Source organism: Crocodylus porosus, unplaced genomic scaffold (assembly GCF_001723895.1).
Source record: "Crocodylus porosus isolate Cpor-Errol unplaced genomic scaffold, CroPor_comp1, whole genome shotgun sequence".
Lineage (NCBI taxonomy): Eukaryota > Metazoa > Chordata > Crocodylia > Crocodylidae > Crocodylus > Crocodylus porosus.
The window spans coordinates 16,032,402-16,039,276 of record NW_017728916.1 but is presented as its reverse complement, the minus strand read 5'-3'; the positions used below and the strand labels follow the sequence as shown (position 1 = coordinate 16,039,276).

The window sequence follows — 6,875 nt, the reverse complement described above, 5'->3', positions numbered from 1 at the left end:
TGAGAGGTGCGAGCAAGGGCCCCGGTGGGGGCGGAGAGCATGAGAGGTGCGAGCAAGGGCCCCGGTGGGGGCGGAGAGCACGAGAGGCGCGAGTATCTTGGAGCAGGCCCTGGGAAAGGGTGCATATATTGGACATTGGGCAGGCCCAGTGGGGCACTGCCTGTGAAGGGGAAGCCCCAGAAGGGGGCAAGCCCAGTGGAAGGCCCCAGAGAGAGGGGCAAGGCTACTAGGAAGCCCGAAGAGAGAGAGGGCTACTTAGAACAATCACAGAGACAGGCCGGCAAGGGCCGGCACAGGGAGTAGCCCCGGAATCGTGGTATAGCAAGACTGGCCCCATGCCAAGGGGGCAAGAAGGCAGCCTCCCATTGATAATAATAAGATCAAAGATGTGGCAGGTGAGATAGAGGGTGCGTTCAGGACCCAGACTTGGTGGGCAAGGGCACTAGGGGAGGTCACGGCACCCCTAGGGACAGTCCTGCCACACCTCTAAGGAAGTGAAGAAATAAAATTGGGATTTTCATTTTGATTAGAGTTTGATTTATCAGCTGCTTTTTGTTAACAGGACTGGAACAGTAGGAGGAAAAAAAGAATTTAACTTTTAAGGGAGAAAATTATTTTGAAAATTGCCTTTGAGTTCATGGAAGTTAAAAAAGAGGTGACAGATGGAGATGTTTTGACACTACTTCATGACCCCTACCTTGTCCTCCAACACTTCCTCTTCCTCCATGGCTAAGAATAATTTATTGAAGCTAACTAACCTAAATACAAAATGGATTGCTAATTTAACAGCTTAATTCTAGAATGGTGTTATCGCAAATCTCATATCTGTATAGTGTAAAGTGTTTATGTTCTTTCCAATCTTTTGTAGAGCTTTGAAAAGAAAGTTCTAGCTTGTTAACTCTGAGTGATTCAGGGACACTTTGCATAGATTGTATTACATGTGGAAGGTTTAAGAATACCAGGAAAGGTCTCTATATGACATGTAGCTCAGCTCTATGAGGAGTGGAAGCCCAGCTGGGATAAGACTAAAGGTTTTCACTATGGCATGAATTGCCTAATCTTTCCTTTTTCCCACCAAAGAAGAGTATGGCTAGGGCCAAGGAATGTTTAGGTAGATCAGGTAGGATGGTGTGACTTTGTTCCTGCTCCATTATTCACATGGATGAATTTTCCTATATGCATCCTAGGAAGTTCCCCTGCTCTTCAACCATTTACTGGAGCTTAACATGGATGCAAGTTCTTGGTTTTGGCTTAATGCAAGAAGAATCCTAAATTTGAGATCTTTGGCCATGTACAGACATTCTGTTTTTTTTTTTCTAAATGAGTCACTGCTCTCCCAGTAGAAACCACGAGCATATAAATAGTCAGGATTTTTATCCCAGAGAAAAAATGGCTGCTCCAGAAGAAAAATAATGTGGAAACAACCTGGGCTAAAATACTTCCAGGGTAGTTCTCCCTGGGAAAGCAAATTCTCTTCTGAGAGAAGCCACAGCATAGTTCTCCAGCATCTTAGTGTCTCCCTCAGGGAGACAGTGTGTCACTTGCTGGACTCTGATTCTTCAGCTGAGCAGGGAGAAAGACATGCCCCCTTCACAATCCCCCCATTGTGCTGCAGGGAGACACAGGTGACCCTGAGCAGCTCAGCTCAATCAATCAGGGCTGCCCTGTGTACTGTTACCTTCTGTCTCTGGGCAGACTGAGGGAGCCTTCAGGACGTGCTGAGGTATGTGCACAGGGCCCCCCCCCCCACTGTGCAGCATCAACACTACAAGCTTTCTGCTCTTCAAGGGTTCAGCATCCAAATATCTGCTCAGGTGTCTCTGGGAAAACAAACCTGGGAGAATTCTCCCAGATTATTTTATTATTCTCCCAGCAGAAGAATTTTCACTGCTCCAGTTCCCAACACACATGGTATAACAGGACAACAGTGACAACTATAAATAGAAGGTAAACAAAAAGAAATTAAAATATATTAAGAAATGTTAATTCTCAGTGGAACAAAGCAATTAAAGTAAATACTCTAATACTTTTTATTTCATGGGTTCATATTGATCTGATAATTGAAAGGAACCATTATGTACTATGTCTTGAAAAGCCCCAGTAAATAGGAGCTTTTCAGTCTGCACTTATTTAGTCCAACATTGAAAATTCAGGGAGCACACCTTTAAAAACCTAAGTATTAATACCTGGACACAAAAGTTCATGAACTACCATCTACAATTTAAAAATGAGAAACCAAATCTTTCAGTCAATTACATTTAATTAAAGTGTATGTTAATTATGTATCAAAATATCGCCAATAATTGAAGAGCCAATATTGATACACTATAAGCAGTAAAGGCCAAATCCAGGGCAAGACCAATTGAAACATTTTGCAGATGCACAAAATCTTGCCTTGATGCTAAATGTCCTGCCAAATTCGTATTTGAATAACAGTTGTTTGGCATGTTCTGTACTAACAGTATCTTATTTAATAATATAATTTGCCAGAGAAATCTTGTAATTTAAATGCCTAGTACTTCTTGAAGGCACTTATCGCTTCCAAAGTGGTTATTTTTTGTGGGGGAGGGTTATTTCTGAATGTCATTCATTTTTAATAAGTTCATCTCCTCATCAGTTTTCTTAAATAAGAACTGTTAATTCATAGAAAATATGTAGAGTCATGCAACTTAGCATGTGTAGTTATATTATCTCATCTCTCCCTATCTTCAACATGTTACAGCAGTAACCAAAGAAGGGCAATGAACTAGATTAAGGCCTTTGATATGTGAACACAATTACTGTTTAAATCAGTGTGAGCCACACTGATGTAATTAGATCTAAAGCTGGTTCTACAGCTAAGCTTTAAATGGAAAGTAATAAGGATAAGTTGTTCACCCATCAAAGTCTTCCATAAAGCAAGTAGGGGCTTCAAGAACTGTTTTGTTGGAAGGCCTCCTAATTTAATTTAGCCACTGCATGTGGAATTATTGGAATCAACAACGTTTTAAAACATTATTTTAATGTACCATAATGAACCAAGAAAAAATGGTATTACGGCTGCATAAGTGGACACTCTTAATTTATTTAACTTTTCTCCTGGTCCCCTTGCCAATAGAAAAAGACTTTACAAGATTTAATTTGATTGTTTCAGTGAAAAGGAGAAGAATTCCTGGCTAAGCAGAATATTTTGGCCTGTACATGACTAAGCAAGAGAGTAACCCCACTGACCTCAATCAGACTACTTGAGGACTTAATATTAGTCACAGTTTGGCTTCAGGTGTTTGGGCTATCACAGTAAACAGAAAGTGACAAATTGTGTCAAATGAGAACATATGTAATTTACATGTGTCTTTTTTATGCTCTAGGTCTTTAGGCTAATTTTATGACAATGCACCCCTAAAAATGATGGAAACTTCAAGCTTTAAGGATACATAGCCATCAGAAGTTTTTTTTTTTCTCACTGAAAAATAAAATAGCACATTTCACATTTTAAATTAGGTTTCTTAAGTTATCAAGTTTAATTCAATGCTGATTGGAGCTCCAGGAAAGATAATGCAACATATCATCATTATGGCATTCCATTCACCCTGCTGCTGTCTTATTTTCAGAATATCCATTTTACATTCCTGACTGATCATGCCAAATACCTGTATTTTACTAGGTATGTTGTATTCAAAGCCAGGGTCTTCATCCTTAAGATCTTACATCACCTCAATCTTATTGGTGTCTCTAATGCATTTTTTTCTTTGTTGGTAGCTTGCCTTGGTTCTAAATTGGGCTACCACAGTATAAAATATTTTACAGCATGTGAGCTTCCTATAATACAAGCAGACTACTGTCTCTCATTTCCTCCTTCTCAGATATCACCTCAGACATCTGGTTTCATATGGTAACAGTAACCACAGGAATCAGGTGTAAATCACAGAGTCACAGAAAGTTAGGGTTAGAAGGGACCTCAGGAAGTCATTTAGTCCAACCCCCTGCTCAAAGCAGGACCATCTCCAACTAGATCACCCCCGCCAAAATTTATCTAGCCGCATTTTGAAAACTCCCAAGGATGGAGCTTCCAGCACCTCTCTGGGTAAACCTGAACCAGCTCCCCAAGGTTAGAACATGCAGACCAGCCACTTCCTAGCCTGGAGGTTTGTTAAACAGTAATTATACTGCTGCATACAAGGGTTCAGGCCTAAAGCAGATAGATCCACAACATCTGCCTGGAAGTTTGTGTCTCTGTGCTACCTCTTTGAACCCACCATACTTGTAGAGCTGAAGTCTCATTGAATTCCCACCTGCGACTGTAGTCTCAAGGAAGATTTCAGCAGGTTGTTGGAGTGGAATTCTATTTATAGTTGGACGGACCTTTTTATGGTATGATAATTACTTTGCATATGTAGCCAGTTTAAATTTATTGCAGAATTTGCCAGTTAATTGCATAATATATGTAACATGTAGAGGGGGCCTGTTTCTCTTTCCCTTTGGCCTTTGCTTTATGCCTTGGATATGTAAGTTCACCTATGTATGTATATCTGATTATAAGTCTCAGAAAATGGGAGGAGAACAATATCTCACATTTTAGCCTCAGTTACTGAATGAGTTACTTGCCCAGGAAGACAGACAGGCAGGGATGCAACTCCCCAGGGGCTGAAACTATATCTCACTGACTTCCCAATACACTGTTCTAACCACACACCAAAGGTCAGGTAGGATCTTTCCTTTTCCCTCCCTCCCATGCTCCTTTTGATGCTGAGATGCTGTCCCTCACTTCTAGTACTCATTGGCTAAAATGATTAGAGGGCAGTGTAGTGAGGAAGGTTCTGCCCTACTGTGAGCAGGGGTCCAGGCTAGATCCTAGGGCATGCTCTCTTCTGAGCTATAAGCTATATTACTGAGCCACACATCTTCTAGCATGCATAAGTTCTGCTGGCCCTCCATTTCCCACTTTCTTGACAATCCAAGTAAATATATCCCCTCACCTACTGCAGCTATAACATGGGCAGGCCATTTGTTCCATTTAACATCAACTAGTCATCAGTTTCTGGCAAGCTATGTATTTAGTACACATCCATAACAGGTGGACATACATGGCCACATATGTGCACAGCCAGTACATAACAGATAGACTTAGTATATCTGTGTCCAGTTATGCATCCACATTGCAAGGGAAATTTAATCACTATTTGAAGTCATGGAGACTGGCAAAAATTAATAGAATTCCACCGTTGGTGGACAGCCTTAAGGTAACATTGATAAATACCATTGTTAACTTATCCCTCCCCTGCCCTGTATCTCTTCCTTTCACCTTCCAAGCCTGCTTTGATCCCTTTTGCAACAAAAAGTTGCAGTATAAACCAGGTTGAAACATTGCCATCTCAGTCCTTCTCTCACAGCTTAACTTATCCTTAATGTGCACTTCTATACCTGTTTTGACTTAAGCATGATCCCTATTACACTTTTTTAATGAAAGTGGCTTTGACTAAACCAGTTTTCCCATCTTTATTCCTGACCTAGTTCCAAGTATACAAAAGCATAGATTTCTAGAGTTTCTGGAGTCAAGCATAATAACTGCTGTTCTCTTGTGGCCTTACATACAGGGCAGCATAAACATTAGTTCTATTAAAGAAGAGCACCCTCAGCAAGCAAAATTATTTTAATTGTTCATAAAACTTGATGACTCTACCACCAGCTCATTAAAACAGCATTAAACTCACAGCCTTTCTAGGGAGTGTTATTTTATATAATCATCTTAATGACTTTTGTGCCAGAATGATAATTTTGAGATGCTTGTCACATGTTTCAAGGTTGATATTTTTTTTTCAATTCCAATTCTATACTGAAGATCTGTTTCACCCAGAGTTGAGGAGCAGTAAGCAACAAAATGAGGGTTTCTTAACTTGTAATAGATATAGTTTTGAGTGTTTTTTTAAATTCTATTCCTTTTCTTCCCTACCCTTCCTTTTCTTCCTTATTTTTGCTCTCCTTTCCAGGATGAACAGTGTTCACATTCAACTTAATAATCACTTTTGAAGCTCAGAATGTTTTACCACCTTGATTTCTTTGAAGCCGTTTGCTATATCTGAGTGGGCAAGCAAAATGATGTAAATAAATTGTGTTTGTGTTTAGAGGTTTAACAACATACTGGGATCATTTAGACCAAGGAAAGTACACCCTCCCTCCCCTTTTGGAAAAAAAAAATCATTAAAACATGCATGGGAATTATAATACACTTCAGTGCCCTTCAAATATCATCTGTACATCAGAGGTGAGACTTGACTATGGTTCTTTTCCTGCAATGCAACCTCTTAGTTTGAACCTGTGTGTCTGTACAGATTTCCACCAAAGGGGAATCACACTAAAGGACCAGGACCTAAAGATGTGATCTACTCCTAGATGTGACAATTGCATGGCTGTGTGCTTCCCTTCCTCTCCCCCAACCCCACTGTTAGCTAATCCCTCCCCTGCTTCCCTCTTCCCCCCCACTGCCAGCTAACACTGAAAAAGAGATGCAAATGGATGCATTACACCAGAGGTACTCAATGCCCCCAGGCTACAGGCCAGATCTGGCTCCTAGCGTCATATCATCTGGCCCATGGAGCTCCCCACGAGTCTATGGTGAGTCCAATGGGCCATGATCCTGTTGGCTACAAATGTCCAACTCAGGATCCTTAAAATTCTGGTTTATTAGGTGGATAGAAACACTGTAATGAAGTCAAATCATAAACCTTGGGGCTGGTCCCTCCCCGCCACCCACACACACCAAATTTAGACAGAATCAGTTACCAGTTACCAACACCCGCACATCCAAAACACATACATGGATTACTAATTCACATACCACACACACACACACACACACACACACACACACACAATGATACCTATATATGTGGGTGTGT

The 6,875-nt window shown here is 40.8% G+C and overlaps 1 protein-coding gene and 1 long non-coding RNA gene across 3 annotated transcripts in view; one reads left to right on the top strand and one right to left on the bottom strand.

Annotated features, from left to right (window-relative positions):
• The window catches only part of PCDH11X (protocadherin 11 X-linked), a 1,248,873-nt gene that overhangs the window by 1,150,206 nt on the left and 91,792 nt on the right, over positions 1-6,875 (top strand). The window lies entirely within an intron of this gene.
• LOC109311039 overlaps positions 6,614-6,875 on the bottom strand; it is a 1,248-nt gene continuing 986 nt past the window's right edge. Inside the window, exon 2 of the long non-coding RNA XR_002101380.1 lies at positions 6,614-6,715. This is a non-coding gene — a long non-coding RNA (uncharacterized LOC109311039). The remainder of the gene's footprint in view (positions 6,716-6,875) is intronic.